Below are 12,419 nucleotides of genomic sequence, written 5' to 3' on the forward strand. Positions count from 1 at the left end.
TATTTTAGAGACAGAGCGTGAGCTGGGGAGGGGCAGAAGGGGAGAGAGAAAATCCAAAGAAGTCTCCATGCTCAGTGTGGAGCCAGATGTGGGTAATCATGACCTGTGATCGTGACCTGAGCCATGACCTCAACCCTGTGATCGTGACCTGAGCCATGACCTCAACCCTGTGATCGTGACCTGAGCCAAAACCAAGAGTCATTGCTCAACAGACTGAGCACCCAGACACCCAGAAAAATATTTTTTTTTTAAATTTTTTTTTCAACGTTTTATTTTTATTTTTGGGACAGAGAGAGACAGAGCATGAACGGGGGAGGGACAGAGAGAGAGGGAGACACAGAATCGGAAACAGGCTCCAGGCTCCGAGCCATCAGCCCAGAGCCCGACGCGGGGCTCGAACTCCCGGACCGCGAGATCGTGACCTGGCTGAAGTCGGACGCTTAACCGACTGCGCCACCCAGGCGCCCCAGAAAAATGATTTTTAAAAGTAAAATATATAGACCTCATGGTGTGATGATTTATTTCACACGCAGTGCTAATAAACTTGGATATTTGGTTTTCCACATTTCACCATATTTAAGAGAGCTAGCTCACTGAAATCGCAGGGGAATTGAAGAATTAAAATGTGGGTTCTTAAAGCAAAACAGACTAAAATGCGACATAACTTTGGTACAAGAATCCCAATGCGATTTGAATTTTGCGGCATAGCATGAGTCGGCATTACTCGTATCACTCTCCAAGGCATCACTTATTTTATCACGGGTACAACAGAATGCTACAAAATTATATATGTTTCTCAGGGCCCCTGGGTGGCTCAGTCAGTTAAGCATCTGACTCCTGATTTCTGCTCAGGTCATGATCTCACAGTTTCATGAGTTTAAGCCCCCCATCAGACTCTGTGCTAACTCTGCTTTGGATTCTCTCTCTTTCTCTCTCTCTCTCTCTCTCTCTCTCTCTCTGTCCCCCCACCCATTGCACTGTCTCTGTGTGTCTTAAATAAATAAACTCAAAAAAATACATACGTTTATGGCAGTGAATCTTAAAAAATCAAATATAACCGTTCATTACCGTCGTACCCTTCTGAAAAAGCAATGATTGTTTTGAGGAAAAAAAAAAAAAAGCAACAACTGTTTTGGATGTTCCTAGGGCAAGTTGAAATTACTTTCTGATACAAAAAAAGGGTAACATTTTCTTGTCTAGAAAATTTACATAATGTGCCATTACTCAGGAAATACAGGAAAATATACATATATTTTTATATGTATTACAGAAGAAATAGCTAGATTATAATGTTCATGATAGTAGATGGTTAAACTGATATAATTCCCACAGTTTCCTTAATAACTCCCTTCTTTAAAGTTTATTTATTTTGAGAGAGAGAGGGAAAGGGCATGACTGGGGGAGAGGAAGAGAGAGAGGGAGAGAGAGAGAATCCCAAGCAGGCTCTGTGCTGTGAGAGCAAAGCCCAAGGTGGGGCTCGAACTCACAAACTGTGAGATCATGACCTGAGCCAAAACTGAGAGTAAGACATTCAACAGACTGAGCCACCCAGGCACCCCTTCAGTAACTCCTTAATAAAGACCTCCAAAGTACTCATTTATTTACATCATTAAAAATTTATAAAACAACAAATCATACCCTTGCTTATTATCTCTGGTTAACTGCATATGTATATAAGTCCAAATTGAATTGCAGAACTGTATTTATTGGATAAATCATTTTGCTGATGGAGAAAACTGGCCTTCTAAATTATTGCACTCAATAGGTAAGATTTGCTCATTTTCTTACTTCCCTGACATTCTTCGAATTTTAAATAGCAAGCACAACGTAGTGATATATGTTATTTCACTATTTCTGGTGCTCTTTTGCAAATACGCTTTTAAAAGTTCACGGGCGGAGGGAGGGAGATTTGGAGGCAGGTGGTCCAAAGGTAGAAACTCCCAGTTGTCAGACAGAAAGTACTGGGGATGCAGTGTCTGCCATGGTCACAGCTAACCCTGCTCCAGGACGCGTGGGAAAGTTTAAGAGAGTAAATCCCGAGAGTTCTCATCACAGGGAGATGTTTTACCCCTTTATTCCTTTCTTCTTTCTTTTCTACTTATTCTATCTGTATGAGAACATAAATGTTAGCTGAACCTATAGTGGACATGGTTTCATAACAGATGTAAATCAAACCAGCCTGCTGTACTCCCTAAGCTTATGCAGTGATGTAGATCCATCATTTCACAATAAAACTGGAGAAAAATTAAAGGAACAAAAAAAAAAAATCACAGTGTTGTAAGGCTGATAACTGAGACAACATTTTTGTTTTAGGCTGACCTTTCATTACCACAGTTGCTATTTTTAGTTACTCAACCTACTTTCATTGACAGCTTACAGTAGCATAGCCAGAAATATCCTAACTATAATATTTTAAATTTACTTTCAACCTTCTCATTGTTCTTCTGCTAATATATCGAATTAATGTATTTATTGGGTTTATTTACATTTTTCACCTTCTACCATTCAGTGAATGGTTATTATATGTGAGGTTTATAAACTCCGTAGAGTAAAAGTGAAGCCTAGTTTTATGCGACAGAAGAGAAATACAGAAAATTTTGTTCTACTAATTAGTGCCCCCGGATTTCTTGGAATTTACTACCCAAAAAATCACTATAGATGATATTTACAGCACCTCTGTCCTTATACTGAAGGAAAACCATCCAATTATTTTGTTCCTCGGTAATTTCCCACGGTTCAGTAAACAATAAACCCCAAACAGTACTTAAATAACCTTCCTTTCAAATGAAAAGGTCACAGCAACTGCATCAGTGCAGAGGCCGCACCGCGAGGCTTTGGTTGTCGGCAGCTAATCATTCTGATGCCGGTTGCGGCCGGGAATTGCCCGGGAGCTTTCGCGAGCCTGGGAATTCAGACCCGGGCTCCGAGTACGAGCAGCTCCCCGCGCACGCGCGCCGTTGCCTTGCGACGGATTTTTAGCAGCAACGTGCTATTTAAGCTCGCACATCGTAAGCAACGCTACCCTGCATTACTGGAGCCATTTCCCATCCCAAATGGTTTCTGCGTGCTTCTAATGAGAGGCGTGAGCGGCCGGGAGCCCCTGGCACACGATCCACGATCCACGGGGAAGGTTGGCCAGGGTGGGGGCCGCGGGACGAGGTGCCGCCGAAGGCCGGCCCCTCCCCCACCGCTCCCCGCTCACCCCCCTCTGCTCATTTCGTCGTTCATCCGCCTGCAGTTTCTCAGTCTGCGAATACTCCCCCCACCCCCCACCCCCCACGTGCTCTGAAGTGCCCAGGCGGGGACACGACTGTGCCCTCTTGCTTGGGTCTCGTTAGAAGCCTGGACCCCGGAGAAAGTGCCTGTTGATGATTTCGACAGCTCCTGCAGGAAGTCCAGGCTGTGAGGCCTCCGCCGCCGGGCCTCCCCCGCCCCTTGCCCCGAACGCTGATGCTGGGCTGAGGATGTGACGTCTGAAGTGTCAGGTTACCTGCTAGCCTAAGCCCAGCAGTCCCAGAAACCGCAGGCACCGGGCACCCTGTGCCGACTCGCGCGGGCGAGGCTTGGGAGAGGCCCCACGGAGCTAATGTGATGCACAGCGACAGCCGTGTCCCCGCGTGGCACACGGGACATCCGAGATGGCGGCCGCGCTCCTGGGGTTGCAGCAGACGACCGGACCAACACGGGGGGAGAGAAAAGGTCGGGAGCGTGGTTTGGGTAAGTATCGACGACGACGGCAGGACAACGTGATGGGCGGCTGGCGCCGGGGATGTCTGGAGTCTACGAAAGCTGCTTGGGGTCCAAGTGGGTCTGCCACTTCACGGCCCTTCGCCCGTGTCGCCTGAGCGGCGGGGACCCGTCTGTCGTTGCGGCCGTGGGTGCTTCTTCACCCGGAAGCCCAGGGGTCAAAGCGGTCACCCCGGCTGTCGGCCTGCTCCCTTTCTGTCTGGCAGCAACAAGCGCGGTAATGAAGTCCAGACGCAGTGAGCGTGTGAGTTGAGCAGCATCTTCCAAAGTGACGCCGCGTGTCTTAGCAGTCGCTTTCGCCAGCAAGTTCTGCGAGGCCTGCCCTTCTGCACCAATCACAGGCCTAGGCCTGATGCAGAGGGGGTCTCTTCTGCGGAGATTTCCACGTGCTCCCCTCCCCCCACGAAGCTGGGCTTTGCCCTCCATTCCATGGCCCGTTTGTCGCAGGCTGAATAATGGTCCGAAAGACGTCCGTGTGCTAGCCGACCCGAGGGGACTCCAGGCGATCAAAGGGCACTCGTAAGCGGGATGCGGAAGATCCAAGCGAGCCGCCCACCGTGTGACCGAGAAGCAAGAGGCTGCAGCGATGGAAGGCACAGGATCACAGGCACAAGAAAAGGCAAGGACACAGATTTTGCCCGGAAGCCTCCAGAAGAAATGCAGCCCCACCAACCCCGGACCTTAGAATCCTGACCTCCACAGCTGTAGGCGGATACATTTGTACGGATTGAAGCTACGAAGTTTGTGGTGAACGTGTTACGGCAGCCCCCGGAGACAAGGACAACATACTAAATCATTATTTATACCCATCTAGGGTATTACCACAATCACTGCCTGTGAGCCACTCAGTCTGGGCTAGCACAGCGGGGGGGGGTCCCACCGTGCTTACCATTCTCTGTAGACTAAGCACATTTTCTAGTGCCCCCCTAGTCCCAAAGTTGCCTTTTCAGTACTGAAAAAGTAAATCAGTGTTTATTTGGTAAGATCACCTCTGATTACTTGTGGGCACCACTGGATCGTGTCCAAGGCCAGATAATTCAATGGGAGATACAACTGGTACAGAATACCCTCGCTCTAAGTCCCGAGTGGTTAGAAACCACAGTACGTTGGAAGACTGATAAACTTACAATCCTGCTTTTCTGCACAGACTCGTGGCGGAGACTCCTTCGAGTTTTGTTATTTGATCCTCAACCAATATACACTTTTGCAGCAAGAAGGGCAGGAAAGGAACTCCAGTGCCGTAGCTAATGTTTTCTTTTGTGCTAAAAATGCACCTGAAATGGTAGAGAGGAAATTAACTATATTTGATGAGACCATCATTCATTCCCTGTCTTACTTTTCAAAAATGTAATTTAAGCGATCTTCACATAGGACTTGGCATTCTGAGTAAGAAGTACCATTCTATTCTAAATTAAAAGAATCTCTTTCTATATCTCCATTCAATTCTATATTAAATCATAAAATAAATTATGACTTCATAGAACAGTCATGTTCCAGCTGGTTTTGGAATAGCAGTGATGGAAGAAACACTTGAGAGCTTTATTTTAGAAAGGTTTCGAAAGCTTCTAAAACAGAGAGATATAGACACAGAGACAGAGAGAAAGAGAAAAAGCAACAGTCCAAATCGTGAAGGCTTTCTCTTGTGGCCACAAATATCACAGGACAATTTAGAAATATAGGTGTGCATTAAAACACAGAGCCAAAAAAAATTAGACACAGCCATATAATGCATATTGTATTCATATCATAGTGGAAGAATATGAAATTATTATTATAGCCACTCTTCCGCAGGAATGTCAATGAAATAACCTCTTCAAAGTTCTACTGATGTAGGACTTCTTGTTGTTCCCAGCATCAAGAGACAAGACAAAGTGGACTTGAATATGAAAAAAAATTACAAAGTATGAAAAAATAGATACATGCTGTTGTACTTTTAAATTAGGCCTCTGGGGCGCCTGGGTGGCTCAGTCGGTTAAGCAGCCGACTTCTGCTCAGGTCATGATCTCCATATTCCTGAGTTCAAGCCTCACATCAGGCTCTGTGCTGACAGCTCGGAGCCTGGAGCCTGCTTCGGATTCTGTGTCTCCCTCTCTCTGTGCCTCTCCCCTGCTAGTGCTCACGCTCTCTCTCTCAAAAATAAATAAACATTCAAAAAAATGTTTTTAATTTTTCAAAACCCCAACTACTTTCTTGGAAAAGGTTGGATTTTTCTACTTTTTAAATTACCTGTAAATGTTACTTCTATTTTAAGAAAAATATAAGTTTGGAGTTTCCTTTTCTCATATTACATCAAAATACATTTTTTTCAATAATGAAGAAATGCCGTTTTTGGCATTATTGCCAAATTGAATATGATCTTCAGACTCATTCCCTAAAGACAGACTATTCTGGACCCTTAAAAAGTAAGCATCACAGGAGAGAAGGCAATGTGTATTTATATCAGAAGGTCTTTCAGGATTCCTATTAGAAAAATCAATAATTTTAGAAGGTGACCTCCTGTAAAATGAGCTATTACTGTGTTTGTCTTAGACACGGGTAGAAACAGGATCTTTAAAGCAAAGCCTGAATCTTTCCATCTGACAGCATAGGAAATGAATCCCCTTTACCTGAACACCTATGAGGCACACTCAAATTCCATTTCTTTGAATTGTTTGTGCAAGAACTTTTCCATTTAGGAATAACAAAATGCATGTGTTTTTTAGCATTTATTTATTTTCCAGAGAGAGAGAGACAGAGAGAGAAACAGAGCGTGAGTGGGGGAGGGGCAGAGAGAGAGGGAGACACAGAATCCGAAGCAGGCTCCAGGCTCTGAGGTGTCAGCACAGAGCCCGCCGTGGGGCTTGAACTCACAAACTGCGAGATCATGGCCTGAGCCAAAGTTGACGCTGAGCCACCCAGGCACCCTGACATTTTTTATTTTTTTTTTAAGTTATATTTATTTTTGAGACCAAGAGAGACAGAGCATGAGTGCGGGAGGGGCAGAGAGAGAGAGGGAGACACAGATTCCGAAACAGGCTCCAGGCTCTGAGGTGTCAGCACAGAGCCCGCCGTGGGGCTTGAACTCACAAACTGCAAGATCACGACCTGAGCTGAAGTCAGACTGAGCCACCAAGGCGCCCCTAAGATGCATGTGTTTTTGTTAAGTAACAAGACTCTTGAACAAAGACTATGAGGTATTTAGATCTGGGGCATCAGAGAACAAAGTTACATTTCCCAAATGAGTTGCCTAATACTGTCAGTGAACAACCCCCTACGGAATGTTCCAGAGTTGAGCCCTGCTTCAGACAGATAACATCTTTATCTTCAAAGAGGAAATCTTGGACACCGTATTAGCTACAAGTCGAATTGGTCCCCTAATTGTCCCTTTTAGCAAAAAGTCACGGAGGAGTAAAGGCCTTAATCGCATTCTGTGTAGCTCTGGGATGCTCAAAGGAGAGGAGAGAATATAGACTAGAGCGTAGAGCCTACACTTATGTACCTCATGGAGTAGGCGACGTACTAGATAGACACATTTAGCTCTCATAACTGTGTATGAGGTCACGGCCATGAATTAGTAACCAAGTCAATCAACAGCATCTCAAGTGAAATTCTCTCTGGCCCCCTACATATATACAATTCATGAGAAACATATATTTGCCTTCTGAACATAAAAAGTTTGGCATATTAAGCATGTGACTCTTTCCAAATGATAAAATATAGGAAAGATAACGGGTAAAAAGGAGAGTTTCAGTTCAGTGGATATAGAGTTTCTGTTTTGTGACAAAAATATTCTAGCTTTGTTGCACAGCAGTGTGCAGGTAGTACAATCCACTTGAAATCATTAAAATAGTACATTGTAGCTTATGTGTTTTTGATTACGGTAAAAAAAAAAAGAGATAATAAAAGTACACAGAGAATATTTAACAAATACCCAGGTAGCTGTTAGCCAGATGTAGCAAATGTTACAAATGTCCCTTTTGTGGATTTCAGTTTTTCTAAAGAAGCAAAATGCAATCCAAGTTCCTGAATCCCCCCTGCTCTCCAAGAGCATTTCCTTTTCACCTTCCTCAGAGGTGAATACAGTCCCAAAGCACATATGAATATTTTCATCCGTGTTCTTATAGTTTGATTCTAAATGTGCATAAGCCTAAGTACTAAATGAGACACGCATTATACAGTATTTCCTAATTTTTTTAAAAATTATTCCATAACACTTTTGAAGAAAAAAAAAAATAAATAAAACTTCCAATTATAAATTGTGAGGAAATGCTGCCCTAATTTTCTAGAGTTTTGAGCTGTCTTTTGCCTCTTTCCAGGATAATCGCCATGTTATTTCTCTGTAGACTTCTCGGCCAGTGTGTTAGTTCCCTAGGGCTGCGGTAACACAACATCACAAACCGGGGCGGGGGTGGGGGGTCGGGGAGAGCAAGAGCTGCTTATTGCCTCCCGGCTCTGCATGTCCGTAGTCGGGGTTGAAGTTGTGGGCAGTGCGGGTTCCTTCCCAGGACCCCGAGGGAGACTCTGCTCTGTGCCCGGCTCCCAGATCCCGGTGGTCGTCAGAAATCGTAGGTGCCTCTCATAGGTGCTCCTCGGCCTGTAGATGTGCCCCTCGGTCTCAGCCTTCATTTTCACATGACCTGCTCTCCCTGTCCCCTGCACACCACCTTCCGTCTGCACATGTCCACCTCCGTGTCCAGATGCCCCCTTTTGTAAGGACAGCAGTCCCGTGTGGGGCCTCCTCTAGTGACCTCACTTTCCCTGGGCTACCTCTGTAAACCCTCTTTCCAAGTGAGGTCACATTCTGAGATCCTGGGGTTGGGTTTCAACACATTCCGCTCCTAACAGCCCATACGGACTTGTCCATAATTACGTAGGAGAAATCAGCCCAGGGCTGACCCTTCACCGGTTAGGTATCAAACACTAAGGCATAGGGCCTGAAGGAGGACCGTCTTTAAATGGCACCGAAGTTCTGTGCCTGCCACAGGCCGTTTACATGTTTGCAAAGGGCGTTTTCTAACCCATCACCATCCATCCAGAAAATCTTTCTGAAGCAGAGCACAGTTTAAGACATGTTTTCTCCCCTGGAGGGACAGGGACTGCACACGCTGGCCAGGATGGGGGGAGCATGGAACGGGGCATCACTTCTACCGAACCTCTCGTCTTCCGGACTCTGACACGCGTCAGGAATTACTGTGGCAGTAAAACTGGAGGGGCAAACGAGAGCCCCACAATTTATGATCCATTGGTCAATACAGAACCACTAGTTAAGGAACGCAGCCCTAAATTCAATTCAGTTGTGCATTAAAGTAATAATTATCCAAGAAATTAACATCAAAAACTTTTAAACTGTGAAAACTGAATAGGCTTTTAAAACGTCACTTTTTAAAATTAAGGCATAAAACTTTTTATGTCAGAATCATATTTTCTGTATTCCTCCCACGTGTCAAACGCTGAAGTCTATCTAGGAATGCAGTTTTCACACATGGTCTTGTACAATTTAAGAGACTATGTCCGATTGTGGAAAGCTCTCACCGAGTTGCTAAAAAAGCATGGTGCCTGGAGGAATTCTCATACAAATGGCGATTTTGATCTCACTTAGGTAATTTTATGTAATTTATTTCCTAAAAGGTTTTACTAAAGGTTTTTCTAAAATGTCAGATTTTAGAGGCATGGCCAGGTTCTTTGACATAAACCACGTTATAAAAACCCTACACAGATATTGTCACAGAGGTGAATATCATTACATTGAAATTATTTTATTATAATCGATAATAATCATCAGTGGCTGTCCATTCTTACATGGCAATTAAATTATAGCTACTTGATGTAACTAAAATGGATCTTTCCCAAATTTAGTGACATTGTATCTCACTAGCTTGCACATCACAGGAAACAGAGATGCCCGCAAGATGAGGCTACGATTTCAGCGGTGAGCTTGGACTTGAATCCTGATCATTCTAAGGCAAAGACAGACTGTCTATTTGTAAAAAGAAGCAATTGAGCCTACGGATATCTAACTCACTCGCAATCCTGTTTAGGGAAAGCCTGACTCCCAGGTTATATTCATTCAGCTTCACTCACCTGTCCAACCAGCTAGCCATCCTTCCATCCATCCCTTGACTCATTCATCAAAAGTTTACATTATTACTATGTGTCAGGCTCTGTGCGAGAGGCCAGAAATAAAATTTTGAACACTCCAAATGGCGTCCCTTCCATAAGAACACAGGCTTGTGGTTTTATCATTTCACTGCTTCTCCAATAGTCAGACCACCGATTGCATCGGCAATCTGTTCCAGCAACAAATGGAAAATCATTGCTTTGAATTTACGTTGGAGTTTAGGCACTGCCCTCTCCTAACACCTGCTTTGCTCAAGAAATTTGTACTGGTTTTGAGGTCAAAGCAAGGCTGCTTTCAACGACAACCCTCATCACTTACTGTTGCTATTTTAACAGCGCTCCACGGGCTCACCCAGGGCTCACCACAAGAGTACTTTTAATCTCCATCACCTATTTTACTCATCCCTCCACTCACCTCCCCTCTGGTAACCATCAGTTCATGCTTTGCAATGAAGAGTGTTTCTTGGTTTGGGTCTCTCTCTTTTTCCCCATTGCTTGTTTGGTTTCTAAAATTCCACATATGCGTGAAACCATATGGTACATGTCTTTTCTCTGACTGCCTTATTTTGCTTCGCGTAATACTCCCTAGGTCCATCCACGTTGTTTGAAATGGCAAATTTTGTTTTTTGCATTTTTTTTAATAGCCGAGTAAAATTCCGTTGTGTGTATATGTATACATCTTTACCCATTCATCTATTGATAGACACTTAAGCTATTTCCATAATTTGGCTATTACAGATAAACCTGCAATAAACATCAGAGTGCATGTACCCCTTGGAGTCAGTATTTTTGTATTTTGGGGGTAAATATTCAGTAGTGCAATTGCCAGATCTTGGGAAATAATGGTCAACCTTTTGAAGAACCTCCATACTATTTTCCAGAAGGGCTGCACCAGTTTGCATTTCCACCAACAGTTCAAGAGGGTCCCCCTTTCTCTACAGCCTTCCCAACACCTGTAGTTTCTTGTGTGTTAATGTTAGTCATTCTGACAGGTGTGAGGTGGTATCTCATTGCGGTTTTGATTTCCGTTCCCCTGATGATGAGTGATGCTGAGCATCTCTTCATGTGTTTGTTGCCCCCTGTATGTCTTCTTTGGGAAAACATCTATTCACATCTTCTGCCCATTTTTTAAGTGGATTGTTTGGGCTTTCACTGTTAAGTTGTATAAGTTCTTTATAGACTTTGATTACCAACACTTTATCAGATATGTTATTTGCAAATATCTTCTCCCATTCTGTTGGTTGCCTTTTAGTTTTGTGGATTGATTCCTTCACTGTGCAGAAGCTTTTTATTTTGATGAAGTCCCAATAGTTTCTTTTTGCTTTTGTTTCCCTTGCCTAGGAGACTTATCTAGAAATAAGTTGTTACAGCTGAGGTCAGAGAGTTTACTGCCTGTGTTCTCCCCTAGAATTTTGATGGTTTCCTGTCTCACATTTAGGTCTTTCATCCATTTAGAATTTATTTTTGTGTACGGTGTGATAAAGTGGTCCAGTTTCATTCTGTTGCATGTTGTTGTCCAGTTTTCCCAGCACCATTTGTTGAAGAGACCGTCTCTTTCCCGTTGCCTATTCTTTTCTGCTTTGTCGAAGATTAATCGACCATACAATTGGGGGTTCCTTTCTGGGTTTTACGTTCTATTCTATTGATCTATGTATCTATTTTTGTGCCAGTCCCACACTGTTTGATCACTAAGGTTTGTGATATAACTTGAAGTCCAGATTTGTGATGCCTCGAGCTTTGCTTTACTTTTTCAACATTGCTTTGGCTCTTTGGTTTCTTTTGTGGTTCCATACAAATGTTAGGATTCTTTGTTCTAGCTATATGAAAAATGCTGTTGGTATTTTGATAGGGATTGCTTTAAATCTGTAGATTTATAGGAATTTAATATAATATATTAGACATATAATATAGACATTTTAACAATATTCCTTCTTCCAATCCTTGAACATGGAATGTCTTTCCATTTCTTTTTGTCGTTTTCAGTTTCTTTCATCTGTGTTTTGTAATTTTCAGAGCACAGGTATCTCACCTGTTTAGCTAGGTTATTCCTAGATATCTTATTGTTTTTGTCCAATTTTAAATGGAATTGATTCCTTAATTCCTCTTTCTGCTGTTTCATTACTGGTGTATAGAAACGTGACGTTACTGGATTGATGCATCCTAGCAATTTTTTGGTGGTGTCTTTCGTGTTTTCAATATAGGATATCATGTCATCTACAAAGTGTGCAATTTGTATTTCTTCCTTACTGATTTGGATGCCTTTTATTTCTTTCAAAATACACAACATTTCATGAATTTGCATGTCATTCCTGTGCAGGGGCCATGCCAATCTCTGTATCATTCCAATTTTAGTATCTGTGCTGCTGAAGTGAGCACTATTTATCTTCCAGTGAGCTTGGTAATTAGTATCTTTCAGGGAGTTTATCAATTTTATATATAAAAATTTTTAATGTATTGGTATAAAGGTTTTTATAATATTCTCTTAAACTTATCCTGTCGGTATATTTTCTAGTGGTGTCTCCTTCCTCGTTCCTGATTATCGGTTAAGGTTGTCTTCTCTGTTTTGCTGATCAAAG

The 12,419-nt window shown here is 43.2% G+C and overlaps 1 non-coding gene across 1 annotated transcript; it reads right to left on the reverse strand.

Annotated features, from left to right (window-relative positions):
- Window positions 1-12,115: 12,115 nt before the first annotated feature.
- Window positions 12,116-12,219, reverse strand: LOC115527823. The gene has a single exon (XR_003973059.1). It is a non-coding gene; the product is annotated as a U6 spliceosomal RNA (small nuclear RNA).
- Between the last annotated feature and the right edge of the window lie 200 nt (window positions 12,220-12,419).

The sequence above is a fragment of the Lynx canadensis genome, chromosome D2 (assembly GCF_007474595.2).
Source record: "Lynx canadensis isolate LIC74 chromosome D2, mLynCan4.pri.v2, whole genome shotgun sequence".
In the NCBI taxonomy this organism is placed as follows: Eukaryota; Metazoa; Chordata; class Mammalia; order Carnivora; family Felidae; genus Lynx; species Lynx canadensis.